General features: G+C 35.7%; 1 pseudogene; it reads right to left on the reverse strand.

Moving 5' to 3' along the window:
- Positions 1-9,751: 9,751 nt before the first annotated feature.
- LOC140878255 (wall-associated receptor kinase-like 8) lies at positions 9,752-11,883 on the reverse strand (annotated as a pseudogene).
- Between the last annotated feature and the right edge of the window lie 8,546 nt (positions 11,884-20,429).

Genomic DNA, 20,429 nt, shown 5'->3' on the forward strand with positions numbered 1-20,429 from the left:
AAAATGGATATTATGGGTCCCTTCCCTCCAGCTCCAGCTCAGAAAAAATTCTTGTTGGTCGCTATTGATTACTTCTCTAAGTGGGTGGAGGCGGAGGCCTTGGCTCGAATTACTGAAGGGTAAGTGCTGAAATTTCTATGGAAGAATATAGTATGCAGATTTGGGGTACCTAGGAAGCTTATTTCTAATAATGGAAGACAATTTTAAGGAGCTCGGGTGCAAGCATGGTGTAAAGAGATGAAGATCCAACAGCACTTCACCTCTGTCCATTATCCCCAAAGCAATGGCCAGGTGGAAGTTACTAACCGATCCTTAGTACAAAGTTTGAAGACACGCTTGGGAAAGGCCCAGGAAAATTGGGTGGAAGAGCTCCCTAGCGTGTTATGGTCATATCGTACTACGCCAAAAATTGGGACCGGAGAAACTCCATTTAGCCTAGTTTATGGAAATGAGGCGGTCTTGCCAGCAGAAATTGGGGAAGAGTCGGCTCGGGTCATTTTCTACGATGAGAAGAATGGAGAAAAGAGAATGGAAGACTTAGACTTCTTCGATGAAAAGAGAGAAGGTGCTGCCATCAGAATGGAGGCGTACAAGAATAGGATAGCTCGGTCCTATAATCTTCGGGTGCGCAGGAAAGGCTTCCAGGTAGGAGATTTGGTGCTGATAAAAGTTCAGGAGGGGGCTATAGGGAAGCTCGACCCTAAATGGGAAGGACCGTACAAGGTGGTGATGAGGCTCAGTTCGGATGCTTACTACTTGGAAGATTCAAAGGGGAAGATGCTGAAGAGGCCTTGGAGTGCTTACAATTTACGCAAATATTATTCTTAAATATTGCAAGAAAAATTTTCCTTTCAGTTGTAATTCATGCAGGCTACATTTTACTTTTATCTATAAGCAGTTGCTCTTTTGAAAATATTGATGTAGACATGCCTCAGCTCAGCACCTTAGTCACGCCTTTTAGGCCCCTGACTTTGGTTCAGCTCATCGCCTTAGTCATGCCTCTTAGGCCCCTGACTTTGGTTCAGATCATCACCTTAGTCACGCCTTTTAGGCCCCTGACTTTGGTTCAGCTCATCACCTTAGTCACGCCTCTTAGGCCCCTGGCTTTGGTTCAGCTCATCACCTTAGTCACGCCTCTTAGGCCCCTGGCTTTGGTTCAGCTCATCACCTTAGTCACGCCTCTTAGGCCCCTGGCTTTGGTTCAGCTCATCACCTTAGTCACGCCTCTTAGACCCCTGGCTTTGGTTCAGCTCATCACCTTAGTCACGCCTCTTAGGCCCCTGGCTTTGGTTCAGCTCATCACCTTAGTCACGCCTCTTAGACCCTTGACTTTGGCTCAGCTCATTACCTTAGTCACATTTTAACTGGAACACATCTAGTACTTGGCACATCAACCAGTACAGGTCGGGAGATCATTCAAGCTTTCGAGCAACATAAGCCAGGTCAGGTCGGGAGTTCATTCAAGTTCTCGGGTAACATCAGTCAGGGCAGGTCGGGAGCTCATGCAAGCTCTCGGGCAACATCAGTCAGGTCAGGTCGGAAGTTCATTCAAGCTTTCGGATAACATAAGCCAGGTCAGGTCGGGAGTTCATTCAAGCTCTCGGGTAACATACATCAAGTCACATCGGGAGCTCGGCCAAGACTCCCCGGCATATTTACCAGCTCGGCTCGGGAGCTCAGCTCAGCTCGGGAGTTCAGCTCAGCTCATCACCTTTGGGAGTTGGTTAATTTTTAAGTATTTATCTTGCCTCCCTTCAGGAGCTCAGCTCAGCTCACCTTTGGATGTTAGTTTATTTTTAAGTATGTATCTTGATCCTCTCAAGGAGCTCAGCTCGGCTCAACACTTTCGGGTGTTGGTTTATTTTTAAATGATTATTATTCCTCCCCTTAGGGAGCTTAGCTCGGCCACCTAGAGCTCAGCTAAGCTCAACGCCTTTTGAGTGTTAGTTTATTTTAAGTGTTAATTTTGCCTCCCTCTAAGGAGCTTAGCTCATTTTAAGGTGTTAGTAATCGCAACTCAAATTGTGATAACCTAAAAGAATAATAATATAACTGAGCTTGCATAATCTGACAAAAATCTAAGTGTTTACATCAGCAATTACAAAAATTAATTTTCATTCTCCCCTTCACCCTCGCCTCCCTCGGCCTCAGCCTCGTTCTCCTTGGCTGCCTCTCCTGAGGTGAGGGAGAGGGAAAATTCATCCAAGTCTAGAAAATCTACTGGGATCCCTTCAGGAGGATAACCTGCTGCCCTGAACTGCTGAGTACAACCCTCGAACCCTTTGGATAGGTAGCCATAGGCTTGGACAGCAACCTCATCCATAAACTCGTCCGACTTTAGGAAGCTTTCTTTGAAGCCTTCAGCTCCTTTGGTCAGCTCGGTTTGGGATAGCTCTAGCTCTTGAAGGGCTTGAGAAAGCTGATCCTGGGAGCCTTTAAGTTCACCCTGCAGGGCTTCCTTCTGCACCTCAGAGACTCAGAGGTCGTTCAGCTGCTTCAGCTGGTCAGCCTGGAAGCCCATCTGCATCTCCTCCATTTGGGCTCGGAGATTGGCCACCTCCTTTTCATGACCAAGCTTGGCGTCCTCCGCTAACTGATTAAGCTCAGCAAAATGAGCTTCGTAACCTCGGGTATCCTTGGAAAATTGCTTGCGAGCCATGGAAGCTCAGAGGGACATCTCAGCGTTCAGGACGGCGGCCTAAGAAATAAAAAGAATAAGTAAATGAGAACATAAAAGAGGAACATGAAATAATGGAGAAGTGAAAGTTACCTCAGCAGAGGTAGTGTTAGAGTGCTGCATCAGTTCAGCCCATCCAAGGCTCTTCACATAATCGGCGTCATCCTGGGAGATCATATCTCGGAGGACTGATCCGGCCGTTGGAGTAGGGCCGACCCCCACGATGCGCAGAGCATCGTGGTACATTTCAAAGAAATTGGTCCTGCATCGGACCACGGGAGTCTGAGGTTTATCCGCCCTGAACTGGCGGAGGGGCACCACCTCAGGAATAGAGGACTTCCCAGAGTCCAGCTCTACCACTTCAGGGCGAGGGCTGGATGTGGCCCGCATTTTTGAGCCCTTAGAGCGAGGGGCAGAAGGCTCGGACTTACTAGCAGCTCAGGGTAAAGGGGCTTTAGGCTTGGCGGAGCTCCCTTCAGTCCTGCTCCCAGGGGGGGCAGCCGTTCTCTTCTTCTCCAGCATTCTTTTCATGGCAGCGTCCATGACTCTTTTTTCTATATATATAAGAAAGAAGAGAGGTCAGTTCAGGAAATAGTGATAGCAATATGGCTAACATGTTGGAGCAAGGGCGGGGGAAGGGCCATACCTAAATTTCCTCGGACCGAGACATCGGTCGAGCTGAGCCCATGGTGGCAGAGCAGATCTTCTGCCAGAAGGGCAGAAGTATCAAAGCACCTTCCCCCTATAGCCCTTTGGGCTCCAGTAAACAATTCTCCTTGACGGAAGCCCGGGGCGGGAACAGGTAGGAGGGGGAGAGCATCCCTCCAAGTTGAGCATATATCCCAATCATCGGAGGGATGAACAAAAAAGAAAGAGTTTTTCCAATTTTTGTTAGAGCTGGGAGAGCCCTTAAAAAACTTGCAATTAGGTCGGCAAGAAAAGTAGAAGGGGCCCTCCTCAGAACGTTTGGGAAGTAAAAAATTACAAATAGTAAAACAATTTACGTCATAGCCTAAAGTCCTAAAGAGGACAACGAAACTACACAGAGTGCGAAAGGAATTAGGAGTGAACTGCCCTAAATGAAGCTCATAGTAACGGCTGAGCTATTGAAAAATGAGGGGGAGAGGAAACCTAAGACCGGCCTCCAGCTGATCTAAATAAAAGGTATAATACCCCTCTGGAGGATGGTCAGCTCGGGCCTCAGGGTCAGGAATGATGAACTCATAATTCTCCGGGGCGTGAAAGAGAGCTCTTATCCTGTCCTCATCCGAAGCATCTAGCTCGGATGGGTATTGCTCAAACCACGGCACCACGGGGATTTTGGGGTCATTGCCCAGGTCATATTCCTGAGCAGAGGTTGAAGCATGAGCAGGGTCCTGGCCTGAAGGCTCTCCTGCGGGAGTAAGAGCGAGGAAATCAAATCGATCCACCTCACGGAATACTTCGTCAGAGCTTCCAGAATGAGCTCGGGAAGAAGTAGCCATGAAAGGAATACTTACTTAGGAAGCTCGGAAACTTTGGAGAAAGGGAAGAAGGCGGAAAAGCTTGGAAGAGGGGAATTCAAGAGAGAATTTACAGAAGTAAGAAGTGAAGAAAGTGAAAATGAAATTTTGACAGCAAGGGGCTATTTATAGAAAGATCGGGTTAAATCGAGCCATTGAATTTGGACAGGTGTACGGCTTAGATTCGTTGGAATTCAAAAAGTTACCGTTAATGATTGTCAGAATGACAAGAGGGCTCAGCAGGCACCTCAAGTCGGCATTCTCTTAGGGTCATCTCATAATCAAAAATGAATTTCGAGTCTTTGACCTCAATTTGACTTTTATGGGAGGAACTTGTGATACCCGGAGGAGGAAACCACCTCAGCTCATGGATGACCCTAATATAAAAGGAACATCCCTAATCAACCAGAACTGGTTCAGGAGCTCATCTCGTGAGCTCAACCAAGCTCCTCCACCATCACCTCCAGCTCGGGTCGGGAGCTCAGCCAAGCTCCTACACCATCACCTTCAGCTCGGGTCGGGAGCTCAGCTCGGGAGCTTAGCCAAGCTCCTCCACCATCACCTCCAGCTTGGGTAGGAGCTCAGCTCGGGAGCTCGGGAGCTTAGCCAAGCTCCTCCACCGTCACCTCCAGCTCGGGTCGGGAGCTCAGCTCGGGAGCTCAGCCAAGCTCCTCCACCATCACTTTCAGCTCGGGTCTGGAGCTCTGGATTTCATCTCAGCCCCAATGTCAGTAGGGAGTTAGCTTAGTAGAGGGGTTGGACAACCTTGATGAGCTAACTAAGATGTTAGGATCAGTGTTCAGGTTGAGTTCAGGGGTTCAGCAATAACTCACTCATCCCTTTTCCATATGACCCCAGGGAGAGCAGCAGTATAGCGTCCTCATGATGACAGTTCAGTTCAGATTAAGTTTATTGTTATTTCCTTTATCAGACAAGATTCGGGCGAGATCTCAGCCTAAATATTCGGGATTGTGATCCCGGGATTCGCGGATTCTTGATAAGGAAGGTAGGCGCTAAATCCGGAGCTCTCTTCTATAAATACCAGGTTCACTTTCATTATTTAGATCCTAATTTTTCACTCGTGTGCACACACCACTCTCTATATTTCGCTATCCTAGCATCTGACTTGAGCATTGGAGGGGATACGACGGAACACCTTCCGGCCCCCCCTTAACACTCTTGACTAGTGATTTCAGGTCAGCAGCAGTTCGTATTTTGTTGGAGGAGTTTCATCAGCTCATCCAAAGAGATCACGTTATTGAGGTAGATCAGTTATGTTGTCACGTTTTCCTTTTTCTAGCTCTCATGACACGGGGTAGACGCCTGGCTGCCGATTTAAAAAGTTAGGGATTTTGAAATTGATTTCAAATATGAAAGTTGTATATGAATTAATTCTATCGTTTTTATATTGCTGATTAATTTTTTTTTTTGACAGTCAACAAGATGAATTTGGATCGCTTACATGTACTTGCATCGATTTCATCGTGTCTTTTTTGTCATTCCTGGAGTTTTTCTTACGAACCTATGTCGTTTTGTTGGGCTTCTGGAAAGATTAGGTTGGACCCATCGGTTACACCCAACAATTTTCCAAGATTTGTTCAAAAATGTGTTGTCCCATACTCTTTTGTTCCATCAAAGTATCCGGTTGTATATGTAATAATATATTATATATTTGGATTCACTTCTTTCGGCATTCGGTTTTATAAGAATCTTGTTTCGTTGAACCATGGGGTGTATACATCTTGTGTTGCCAGAGTAAGTGTTTCATTCGTTGCCTAGCTCATAACCTTGCAAGAACGGCGCGTTCTATGCATGATTGTGAAGGGCGAGAGTTTTTCACCTCCCTATTTTGTTGTCGATGTAACGTTGTATATGCAATGAAATTAATTACTCCCCTTTCGAAAAAAACTTTAATTTATATTTGTCTATATTAGTACCTATGATTTTGAATATTACGTCACATCATTCATAACCCTTACATGCATGTATATGCATATATATGCTGGCTTCTTTGTATACCAATAAATTTTAAAATAATATTTCATTGTATTAAATCAGGAACCTTATGTTTGAATTTATAATATATCTTAATGAAAAAATATTTAAAAATATTATTTAAAATTGTGTAAATATAATTTTGAATAAAAATATGTCAGTTTACAGAATAATTGAAAAATACGAAACAAAAATCAATTTTATTCAAATATTTAACAAAAAAAATTAAATTTTATTTATTGAAAAATTTATTGTCTTTCAATTTTATGGGCCAACAAAATTTTATGATTTTCGTAATAATTTTAATTTGATTTTGATTTAAAACTATTGTATAAAATTAGTGACTTAAGAAAGTATCCTTATCTTGTTCGGCCAAAAAACGAAAAAATTTCAAGGATAAAAGGATAATTAAATAGTGCAAATATAAAAATACATTTTGAAGATCAAGAAGAGTCAGATAGAGAGGAGATGAGAAGAGATGAGATGAGAGGAGAGGAGAGGAGAGGAGAAGAGAGAGACGTGAGATAAAAAGAAAGAGAAACTGAAAATTATACGTGAATTATAAGCGTTTTACAAATCCATCCAAATCTTAGGGTTGGATCATAGAATTTTTTTGATAATTTATACTTTATGCCTTAATGTTTGTATTTTATTGAGACCAGAACAATTAAAGAGAAATGTTATAGATAATAAGAAACGATTAACTGATATAACATCAATGAAATACAAACATAAGAGAAGAACAAGTGCAAACAAAACAGCAAAATCTCATAAAGAGAATCAAAGTCAGTCATCTCCAAAAAAGATACTACATAGATTGAAGATGATGAGAAGATTGCTGATTTTAATAGAAGAATGAAGAAACACAAAACAACAACATAGACATGACCAAAGAGTAAAAATTAAGCGGCGGAATAATTGATAATGCTTTTTAATATTGATAATTTAGAATGAACACCATGTTTTTTATTCAAGCTTCAATGGAAAATGCAAATTTTGATTTCCGATCCCTGATAAATCTACATAAATATTTAATTTTTCTTAGCTCCTTATAAATTTCGTCTTTCCATATCGTATAACACTTGCAACGCACGTCGCACTTACAAGTTTTTTAAAAAGTCCAACCATAGAACCATAATTTACGTTTTAATGCGCTTACTTTTTTCTCGTTCATCTCTCGAGCAAATGTGAGACTGAGGGAAACAAAATTGTTTATTGTTATTGTTACTTGCAGACGAAGGCCAGCACACTTGTAAATCTTAGTGAGTAGACTTTGAGTAGGAGTGTATCTAAAGTAAGCAGATAAAATCTTAGTGAGTAGACTTGAGTAGGAGTGTATCTTAAGTAAGCATATTATGATCTTCGTTCATTCACATGGTTTTCGGCTCGATGGTTGACTTATCTTCAAGTCTAGACGGCAATTGTACATATTAATTCCTTGCAATTTCATTGGTTTAAAAATACAACGACGATGTAGTGGGAAGTGGATCCTGTCAACTTTTATTATTATTATTATTATTTTTTTATTTTTTTTTAATTTGGAACCGTTTGATATGATTTTGTTATTAGTTTATGTATAACTTATCTTATTCAATTTCGCGTTTTTCTTATTATATTATTTATCCATCTATTAATTATTTAGTTTACATCAATCAAATCATTAATTATTTATCTTACATCAATCAAATTATTGAATTTAAATTACTATATTACCAGTTATAAATAATATTATTCATATTTTATTTATTGTTAAAAAAACAAAATGATAATTTATCATTTTTATATAAAATTTAATCAATCAAATCAAATAAACTATAATATATCAATCAAAACAAATACTACATTAACTATAATTTTTTATTTATTTTTTATTACATTATATTACTTATCTATGTATTATTTATTTCATCAATCAAACTGAACGTTACCTAAAAAGTGTTATTCATCTTAAACTCATCGTACAATTTACAACCCAGAACTCCACCAAATATATGGTTGACTGAAAGTACTCTTGGATAACAGATGGATAAGTGAGGCTCGCGTACCGTACCAAAATACCGAATTATTGAGATATCGTACCGAAATTTTTTCGATATACAGACATTTTTCTGTATATCGAATTTTTTTCGGTATCTGTACGGTATCAGTATGGATTTTTTCTATACCAAAATTTTGAAATTTCGATATCGTTACCAACAGTGTTTTCATAACCGGACCGGTGATCGAACCGGTCTACCTAAAAAAAACGGTCCAACCAGTCGGACCGTTTTAACCGGACGGTCCAACCGGAAAACCGTTTATATAATATAATATAATAAATAATATATTTTGAATTTTAAAAACTCAAAAATATATTTAAATAGACAAAAAAATATATATTTGTCATAATTTGAAAGCTAAATAAAAATGTTAATATATTCAAAATATCAATTATAGTTATAAATTATTTAAATAATGAAATATTTAATTTTAAAAAAACAAATAACTATTAAAATAAATTTTTTTAATGAAGTAAAAATTTTAAATAATAATGTATATACATAAAAAAAAATTAAATTTAAAGTTTTAAAAATAAAAATTTAAATTTTCAAAAAAAAAAATAAAAAAAATTCGGAAAACCGGTTCAACCGGTTGAACCGGTTTTCCGGTTATTGACCGGTCCAACCGGTTCTTGACCGGTTTTGACCGGTTCTGACCGGTTGGACCGGTTTTCCGGTTCTTAGGAGAGAACCGGACCGGACCGGCGACCGGTTCCCGGTTGAACTGGTCGAACCGGCCGGTCCGGTCCGGTTTTAATAACACTGGTTACCAATATGAATTTTTTTCATGACGGTATTTTTGGTACGTTATACCGAAAACCCACCCCTAATAATTCATTGTAGTTTATTGGCTTCAGAAGTTTTAATGCTAATAATTCATTGTAGTTTATTGGCTTCAGAAGTTTTAATGCACACTCTTAAATTATAAAGGTCGAGCCAATGATCACTTGGTGAGGTCATGAAATTTATGTAGTCTTGGCTTCAAATCTCACTTGTGTAGGTGACTGAGATTAGATAATAACTTCCCCTGCCTTACCATAATAAAAATTTGAATTATTGAAGTCAAGATATAGAAAAATTAATATTAATATGATTAATAATATATTTAGTATACACCTTATGAAATATTATGTTTTTCACACTGAATTTTCCGCATATCCACATTTGTTTCCTGCTTAAGAGCTGTAACAAAATAACAAGTGTACATTGGAGAATATGCATCACGTAAGGACTTCAAGACAATCAGATTTAAAGTTCAGTTCAGCAGACATATAGCTTGTTATAAGGAAAAAACATATATATGCTAAGTTGCTAACTACATGAATTGTGTTATACATATACCACGTGGGTATTATTAAAACCTTTACATCAATATACCGTTGAACCTCACACTGTTTATTTATTTTTTTTTGTTTTTTTCTTTTATGAAATATTCGAGGAAACTCTGACTTTTCACGTATCAACAAAAATACACAACAGACCACAACATAAAAAAAAAAAAAAAAAACAGAGTAAAATATGATCACGAAATAAGTTCTTCATGGTTCATCAACCAAAAGAGGCCGATCATCTGATGATGATGATCTTGAAATGTTGAAAGAATCAAAATTGGTGCTTCCTGGAATTGAGGAGAAGTCGTAAAACTCGGATATCTGTTGTTCATTTTCCTCAACATCATGCTGGAGAACACTGCCCTCTTTCAGATTTTGAGTTGCTTCTAACTCGGCTGCTACTTCCTTCATCGTTGGCCTTTTCTTGCCCTGGAGCTGCAGGCATCTAGTGGCAAGTTCAGCGATGGCCAAAATTTGTTCTTTTTTGCCTTCTTTGAGAACCAGAGCATCAAGAATAATGAACAAGTGGTCTTCCTCCATTGAGTGTAAGAAATGTGTGGCTAAACTCCTCCCCGCATCCGCTCTAATCGTTGATACTGCTTTCTCCCCAGTTAAAAGCTCGACCAGTACCACACCGAAACTATAAACGTCACTCTTTTCTGTGAACTGGCTTGATTGGAAGTACTCTGGATCCAAGTAACCAAAGGTTCCAAGTACTTTTGTGGTCAAGTGAGTTTTGTCGATTGAAACCGACCTAGATGTTCCAAAGTCGGAAACTTTTGCCCGATACTTCTCGTCCAGCAGTATGTTTGTAGATTTGATATCCCGATGATATATTGGAGCACATGCGGCTGAATGCATGTAAGACAGAGAGTTGGCTACCTCTATGGCGATTTGTACACGCATCACCCAAGTCAACGGGAACTCTTCATTTGGATGATGAATATGCTGAAACAGGGTTCCATTTGGTATGAACTCGTACACAAGAAGTGGAACTTGAGACTCTAGGCAACATCCCAATAGCTTAACCACATTCCTGTGGTTTATCTGTGATAAAATAACCACCTCGTTGATAAAAGTTTCAATATCATCTTCATCTATCCCCTCTGATTTCTTGATGGCCACAATTCTTCCATCCGTCAACATTCCTTTGTAGACAGTACCTTGGCCACCACGGCCGAGCACACGATTTTCGTTGTAGCGATCGGTGGCTTTTGCCAAGTCTTTTGAGCTAAACAATTTGATCTTGTCTACGCCTTTATCAGTTGCAAACAGCTCGTGTTTTTCCAACAACAAACCACCATTTCGTTTGAAGTTCCTCAATTTGCGGTTAGCCTTTAATCTTTTAATAACAACTTTGGAGGATACCCAGGCAACAACAATCAAAAGGAGTGTGCCTAGAACGCTCGCAACAATGATCTTGATAGGTTGTACTTTAACTTTTGAAGCGGGATCATGCTCATCATGACACGTGTAATTGCCTATTTTGTTGGTACAAGTACTTGGGCAGTTATTAAGTGTGTGATTGCTACACTCGTCAATATCCTGGCACCCTTCTGGTAGATAAGGATTTCCTTCAAATCCCTGAAGGCAAGAGCATTGTGTAGGACTTGAATTATAATAAGAATCGGGTTCATAATATCTTTCGTAATAGCTCTATTATCGCAACTAGCATCAGAGGAAATGGTGAGGTTGTATGGCATCCAGTCGAGTACCAAAGTTGCAAATTTAAATTCTTCATCAAACGGATTTAACAAATCTCGTGGAAGGTCTTTATACGTCTTATAAGCACTTGGGAACCATGTGCCCGCAGCAAGGAAAGCATATCCGCAAAAACTGTCATTTTTGCCTGATGGTTCAATGCTCCGATACGTAAAATCAAGTTCTCGAATCCCATTCACGACTGAAATCTGGCAGCAGTTAACGCCATTGCAACCGTTGTGCATTGTCGTATAATTAGCGTCACAAAGGGACATGCATCCACCTATCATGGATGTTTTATTACCACGAAACCATCCCGCATTTTGACACCCTAGAACAACTAACGAATTCAATCTTTCAGAAATAACAAAAGGACTTCCCAGCAGTGATGCAACCAGAGACTGTGTCCGCTCTTCATCGGTGCAAGCCATTGGTGAAACAGGCTGTTTCACTCTGATGACACCTACAAGGGAAATATTCACCACTTCCAAATCGATGCTGGCCAAGAATGGAGTTGAAGAATTCTGGCAAATTATCGTGAATGAAGGATTCGCGCTGCAATTTGAACCCACCCCGAATGGATACGGAATGTTGACACTTCCACACATGTCGGGACAACCAGGCTTCGACAAAGACATGGCTAGAGTCACAGTTGTTAGGCATAGGAGGAGAATCAGACAGCTGATGACTAGTTTTAAGGGAAACCTCATTTCCTAGCTTCTTCAATTCAGTTGCTTGAAAACTCAGTTAACAGATGGATTCAAAAGGTCGCTTCTTCGTTTTCTACATATACATATCATTTTGCTGGTTATTATTATTATTAGGAATAAAGAATGGATTATCTAAAACTCATCAAATCCATTAATAACTCAAATCGCGTATTTGTAAGTTTTATTTTTTAACAAACTAAATCCAAGCACACCCGAACAAACATTTGACCACCCATATGGAACCATCTTGATTGTAACAATCGTTCATTAGAACACTCCTAAGAGGACAGAGCTAAAAGCCCATCAATTTATAATCACCATAATTTAGCATACTAATCAATAAAAAATCTATATTCAATAAATCTAATAAAGCACTATATATGGACCATTCTACAGAAAAGCAAATGAACAAAATAGCTAGCTAGTTTAACTTCAGAAAAAAAAAAAAAAAAATCAAGTTCAATTATTTCGAGCACATACCTTGTTAATTTATATGTTCGATGAATGCTGATCAGAGCTTTACTAACTTCGTTCCTCGACATGCACCGAATTTATAAATTGCTCTTGGAAGCCAATTGGATATCCATTGTAGTTTAATTGGCTTCAGAAGTCCATAACATAATATTTTAGTCCATACTCTTATATTGTTGAAATCAAATATAGACAGATGAATATTAATTTGAAGGAGTACACATGTAGTATGTAGTACACGCTTTCAAAAACATTTTAAAAAATACATGCATGTACAGTTTTCGTGATTAAAATAAAGCTCTCAATTAAATTCTGAAGGAGTACACGTGATTTTAATTTTTTAAATTTTCTGATACAGAGTTACTTTTAATGGTTATAAATTAAATTTTTTTTTTTTGTGATTTTGATGATTTTCATTAGATTGAGGATGCGTGCTCATCTATTTCTAAAGCTACAAGAAATATATTGCCACATTATTAATTATATTGAATTTACTTTTCTATCTCTATATAAAACAATATCTCTTGAAACATAAAATTTATATGAAACTATTATTGGTATATTTGTTGAAAAAACTTGAATATGGCAGAAGAAAATAGGAAAAGAATTTAACAGTTGAGGCTCGTGTTGAACACAATTTCCTTAAGAAAATTTTGCCCCGCTCTTGGTGCTTACGTGTTTGGCAATCTTCTCCCAAGATACAACAACTTCTACTTGTGAATATAACACTATATATCACAAGTTCTTACAACCAGAAATGATATGAACTCTCTTTTGTAAAAAGAAGAAGAAACAAAATATGTGAAGAATGTATTTGAAAATCTGAGAATCTGATTGTCTATATCAAAAATGATGTTTGATTCTCATATTTATATTGTTTATATGTAAAGACAAAATTTTTCACTCATGTGGTATGTCTTTTAGTAAAAATAACTGACTAAATTCACCAAAATAAATTTTTTTTTCCGAGCTTCTCAATCCTTTTTCCTTTTTCGAACTTTGCATTGCTTAATTTCAATTCATTAAGCACAATCAAAATTTTTCAACAATCCCCCACATGAATGAAATTAATGCATGAATGCACATGATGTCAAAGAGAGTCTACACGAAAATTCAATGCGTCAGGAGAGGTAGCTTGTGGCTTTGAACCTTCCGTAGTAGAATACTATCGGGTTTACTAGGACACGAAGTAAACATGATGTCTTGAACTTATTGGCAGTTTATGTAAACCCAGACAATAGTACATACACAATGAATTTTCTTCATTTCTATTGGTTTTTAGGTTGTGTCCGTTTTGGCCATGGAACACATCTTGGCTTCATAAATGTTTCATTGAGGCGGCCCGTCCTCACACTTACATAGGTGGTCTCCTTTGAAAAGTATCCTACAGTACTCCGTCTTTTCCTGGCAAGGAACCATTAAAAGTTCAAACTTAACCTCACTACATGCGTAGGCTACAACACTCTTAGTCCTAGGAATGAGTTGGAAAAAATTCCAGAGTGTTAACTCAAGTTCTCATAATTTAGTTGTCCCATTGAACCAAGATTTTGGGATCTCCAATCAACAAGGTTGGGTTACCACTATGAGAGCTTTATTTTGTAGACTTTAAGCCCATTCCTCTTGACAAGCTGTACATTTGATCTCTATTCAATGCTTTTGTAAGCGGATCCGCTAAGTTATCTTTTGATTTGACGTAATAAATTGGGATAACTCCATTTGAGATCAATTGTCATACGGTAAGCACCCCCACACTTTGATGTATTTGTAGGAAGGTTTGTGGCCTTTCCACAATTCATATGGTGACTTATCATTTTTTTTGTGGGGAATCTTGTTCAGTATGTGATTGGCCGACAATATTGCTTCCCCACACAAGTTTTGAGGTAAGCCCGAACTTATCAACATCGCGTTCATCATTTCTTTTAGAGTTCGATTTTTCCTTTCGGCAATCCCATTAGATTGAGGCGAATATGGAGCAGTAGTTTGATGTATAATACCCAAGAATGAGCAAAACTCATCAAATGGAGCTTCATATTCTCCTCCTCTATCACTGCGAATACTTTTTATTTGCTTACCAAGTTGATTTTCAACTTCGATTTTATAAGTTTTGAACGCATCAAGTGCTTCATCTTTACCTCGCAAAAGATATACATAACAATACCTTGTGCAATCGTCTATGAATGTTATGTAGTATTTCTTTCCTCCTCTTGTTTGCACAAATTTTAAATCCCCAATGTCGGAATGAATCAATTCAAGAGGAGTGGTACATCTTTCAATAGAATAAAATGGCGGCTTGGTCATTTTTGCTTCAACACAAACTTCGCATTTATGTGTTGGATCAATTTTGTACTTTGGCAATAATTCCAAATTCATTAAACGTCGCAGAGTATTAAAATTTACATGTCCTAAACGAACATGCCATAAATCAGAATACTCAACCAAGTAAATAGAATTATCAACTTTATTGTCATCAATCTTGCGGTGAACCGAGATTACATTTAACTTGAAGAGGCTCTCATCGAGATACTCCTTTCCAACAAAATGACCATTCTTGGTCAGTACAAACTTATTTGATTCAAAAACCAGCCTAAATCCATGTTTCACTAGTGATGACCCCGACACCAGATTCTTCCTTATTTCAGGAACATGTAGCACTTCAGCAAGGGTCACTTCCATTCCAGACGTCATCTTTAAGACGACTTTTCCAACCCCCACAATGTCCGATGTGGCAGAGTTTCCCATAAACAACTTTCTCCCATAACTTGGAGTGTATGTGGAAAACATCTCCTTATCGGAGCATATGTGGCGGGTAGCACCCGTATCAACCCACCAATCGTTTGGGTTGTTCACCATATTCGTCTCAAATACAACGGCAGTTAAATCAAGTTCAGAAAAATTAAAAGGTACTGACCTTTCTTGAACCATGTTTGCTTGTTCCTTCCCTTTCTTTGGGCGTCTACAATCCTTTGCCATATGGTTTGGTTTTCCGCAGTTGTAACAATTTCCTTTAAACTTCTTTTGATACTTCGATGGTTGTTGTTCATTCACAAATTTCCTCTTCTTCACTTTGTTGCTCGATTCCACAATATTAACTTTAGCAGCCATCTTACTTGTCTTGTTCTCAGTAGCACGATTATCTTCCTTAATCCTCAGTCTTGTGATCAGATCTTCGAGTTTCATTTCCTTTCTCTTGTGCTTCAAGTAATTTTTTAAGTCATTCCACAAAGGAGGGAGTTTCTCGATCAATGCAGCAACTTGAAATGACTCGCTTAGACTCATCCCCTCCGCATGAATCTCGTGCAGTAATACTTGTAGTTCCGGCACTTGACAGATTTGGAGTCTACCATCTTGAAATCTAGGAAATGTCCTACAATGAATTTTTTAAGGCCAGCATCCTCCGCTTTGTATTTATTTTCAAGCATCTCCCACAATTCCTTTGCAGTTTTCACTTGACAATACACATTGTATAATGCATTGTCTAGTCCATTCAAAATGTAGTTCTTGCAAAGACAGTCGCTTTGGTTCCATGCGTCTGATGCGGCCCTTCTGCGCGGATCGACTTCATCTTCAGGAATGGAAGGAGGATCTTCTTTCAGAAATATGGTCAGACTCAAAGTTGTGAGATAGAACAACATTTTCTATTGTCATCTTTTGAAGTCTGCACCGTTAAATTTTTCAGGTTTTTCTGCATGTGTCGCAGGAGTGTTCGTCGTTGTTGATGATGATGCCATCTTCAAATTTGTTCAGAAAAATCTTCTTAAGCTAATTGGTATATTTGTTGGAAAAACTTGAATATGGCAGAAGAAAATAGGAAAAGAATTCAACAGTTGAGGCTCGTGTTGAACACGATTTTCTTAAGAAGATTTTGCCCCGCTCTTGGTGCTTACGGTGTTTGGCAATCTTCTCCCAAGATACAACAACTTCTACTTGTGAATATAGCATTATATATCACAAGTTCTTACAACCAGAAATGATATGAACTCTCTTTTGTAAAAAAAAAAAAAAGAAGAAACAAAATATGTGAAGAATGTATTTGAAAATCTGAGAATCTGATTATCTATATCAAAAATGATGTTTGATTCTCATATTTATATTTTTTATATGTAAAGACAAAACTTTTCACTCATGTGGTGTGTCTTTTGGTAAAAATAACTGACTAAATTCACCAAAAGAAGTCAAAAATATCAGAAAATTCGAAAGAAAGATGCAACTTTTCGTGTGGCCAGAAGCACCGGTGCAGGGGCGCAACATATTGCGCCCTTGCACCACTCTAGGTGCCTTGGAAAATTCCAAGGCAGAAGAACTAGTGAAGGGTCGCAATATATTGTGCCCTTGCACCACCCCTGCTTGCCTGGGCACACGCCCACGTAGCATGATCAGTGCAGGGGCGCAATTTTCAGCGCCCCTGCACTTCAATAAATTTTTTTTTTCCGAGCTTCTCAATCTTTTTTCCTTTTTCGAACTTTGCATTGCTTAATTTCAATTTATTAAGCACAATCAAAATTTTCCAACAACTATATCTTCAGTCTTCTCAATTCTCATGCGGGGCATACTTTTCAAACCTATAAACTTGAAAATTAAAAGGAAAAAAGAAAAAGAAAAAGAAGAAGTTCAAATTATCAGAATCCGGTCTTTTAGTGTCATGGTTTGTCATCTGTCATCGCAATGTCAAAGTTATCATAAATTAATTTAATATTATTTTTATAGCTCTTTAATTACGAAAATATTTTGTTATTGTGATGGATATTTATATATAGAAATGTCATTTTTGTATTTTTTTTTATCTCACAATTTTTTTTTTATTTTCACTAAAAAATAGATTATATAAACAAACAACGCGTGCATCTGAATATAAGTGTTCATTATAGAAAATTAAACCACAGACTATTGGCTTGTATTATTGAAAATGAGAGTGCTTATAACTTTTTTTTTTTGGAGGTTTATTTCCGTGTATTTACGGTTGAAAAGGAAATAATTTCGAATTGTTTTAAAAACCGATATCAAAAATTTAATGTTTTATTATATAACATATTAAACTATATATATGGCATTGTTTGGTTTGATGTATTATTAATCTATATATAACTTATCCCAATTAATTTTGCCTTATTTTCGTCATATTATTTATCTATTTATTAATTAATAATTTTATATCAATTAAATCAAATAAATTATAATCTATCCATCAAATCAAATAATATATTAACTATTTTTTTTTATTTATTTTTAATTTACATTATATTACTTATCTATGGATTACTTATCCTATCACTCAAACCAAACGGTGCATTAATATATTAATATGAAATCTAAAGTCAAGTGTTTTTATTGGGCATGAAGCTCTGGTCTTGAGTCTTGAGTCTTGAGTCTTGACCATTTCCTTTCCAATTTTTTTGCGTAAACTTAAGTTGCCTCATCAATAAAATATAGTTTGAAAATTACTATTTAAAACCTACTCATTGTTCCAAAATGAAAGAAAAAGTCTGCAAATTAAATTGCGTTTTATTAATGCGCTTACTTTTTTTTTTTTTTTTTTTTTTTTAATCATAGAATCACCCGTAAGTAGACTTTGAGTTGGAATGTATATCTTAAGAATAAGCATATTTCTCTTTTAAAAAAAATAATAATAAGCATATTCCTTGCAATTTCATTAATTGGTTTTTTTTATATATAAAAAAATGGTATCAACTTGTCATTCATCTTAAACTCATCCTCCAATATTTTTTACCCCAAAATTCCACCAAATATATAGTTAACTTAAAGTTTTGGATAGCAAATAGATATTCATTGTATTCAATTGGCTTCATAAGTACATGATATTTTAACGCACATTTTTAAATTATTAGGAAAAAAGCACGTGCTACGCACATAATATAAAGTTTTTTTAGTCAATTCAATCAAATATCATATTTAATAATTGAATATTTGCATTTCACAATTAATAAAAAGTTATATTGATTATTATTGAGTTATCTACAATATAATACGATGAAATTATATTTTATTATAGAAAAACTTTATACAACTAAACATACTTTAAAATTAACTCGTTTAATCAAATTTTATTAAATTATTGCAGTATATTTGTAAAAAAACAAATAATAAAAATTAAATAATAAATTAAACCAAGTGAAACATTTAGAAGTAATAATATTAGATATCTAATATTATATATTAACTTTTCAATAGTATTTTAATCTACGTCAATGGTCTTATTATATATAATACAACATATAATTGAATAAATAATAAAACCAAAAGACGAATGTTCTCTTACAATCAATTTATATGTAATATGATGAGCAGATATGGAAAATCATTTATTCATTTAAATTATTTTTTATCCCACTTAAATCATAATATATATTTTTTTCAGTTAATTGACTCACTAATTATATACATAACATGGTTAAAAGATATTTGAAAAATTATTTTGCAAAACTGTAATTTTGGTCCTGTATGATTGTCACTTTACGTTTTCAGTCCTCTATGTTTTCATAATTCAGTTTTAGTCCTGCATGTTCCGATTTTTGGCAATTTTAATCATTTTTCCTCGAATATGCATATGTAACACTATACATGTTAGCTCTACAACAACAATGCATTGATGTCACATTAGCAGCACATCGAAAAAAAGATAAATTTGCAACAACAACAAAAAATAAAAAAATATCGAACTAAAACTGAAATCTGAAAAATAGAGAACCAACAAAGCAAATTTCTCAAATATTTTTACACTAACTTTCTAAATCCAATTTAAATACAAATGATAATTTTAAGTTATGGACTTATAACCATAGAGAGACATAATTTATAATGAATCTCTATAATTTTTAAGTGTTTATTAGTTATCAGTATTACATTTGATACATAAATTTTTTCATTGGTAAAAAAAAAAATCAAACAAAGCACTTTTTAAAAATGATAAAATTTAGAATGAGGATATAATAAGAATCTTAGTTAATTAACACAATTAAAGTTAGCATATTAATTAACTTACTAATAATTTATAATTAAATCATTATTTTTTTAACAAATTTTATTAAAATAATGTAGTATATTTATAAACGAACTAACAATTTAAAAAATAAATAATAAATTAAACCAAGTGAAATATTTATGAGTACGTAGAACAATTATATATTTAACTCTATTAACTTTCCAATATCACTTTAATATACGCCATTTATTTTATTATATATAATATAGCATATGGGTGAATAGTTAATAAAAAGAAAAGACCAACTTTCTCTCTAAAAGTTAATTTATGTGTAATATGGTGAGAAGGTATTATTAAAAAAATAATTAATATAATTAAATTTTTATTCTACTTAAATCCTAATAATAATTAGTTTCAGTAATTAATAACCATTTAATTATATACGTAATATGACAAAGTGTTATGAGAAAATTTAAAGAATTTTTACATTAACATTTTTCATTTACTCTGAATACTATCGATAATATCATATTATAGACTAATAATCATGTATGAGTAATAATGAAATATGCATAACTTAAAAGTGATTGTAAGTTATCAATATTGTACTTGAAACATTCATTTTTTTACGGTAAAAAATTAAAGAAAACTTACAAATTATTTAAAATGGTAAAATTTAGAATGAAAATGAATAATTAAACTTACTAAATAACGTAGAATTTATTTAAATTTTTTATATATTTTTTATTTTTTACGTATGTTATTCTATTAATTTTGTACTTAACTCTTTAAATTAAATTATAGTAAAAAATAAAAAAGAGGCAAGATTGGTATCCACTTAAAATAACAATATGTCCTTTGATGTCAAAAATATTGGACAAATGCTATAATTAAATGTATTAATATAAATAAGACAATGATACCTATTGATCAAAGATAGCATCATATTGAGTTTGCAAAGTTTTTTTTAAAGAAAATTTGTAAAGTTAACCCTCTATAATATTGTAATATAATTTATTTTAATTTATTTTCAAAACATCATATTGAATCTGTAAAGTTCTATATA

This window comes from Henckelia pumila, chromosome 2 (assembly GCF_033568475.1).
Source record: "Henckelia pumila isolate YLH828 chromosome 2, ASM3356847v2, whole genome shotgun sequence".
NCBI lineage: Eukaryota > Viridiplantae > Streptophyta > Magnoliopsida > Lamiales > Gesneriaceae > Henckelia > Henckelia pumila.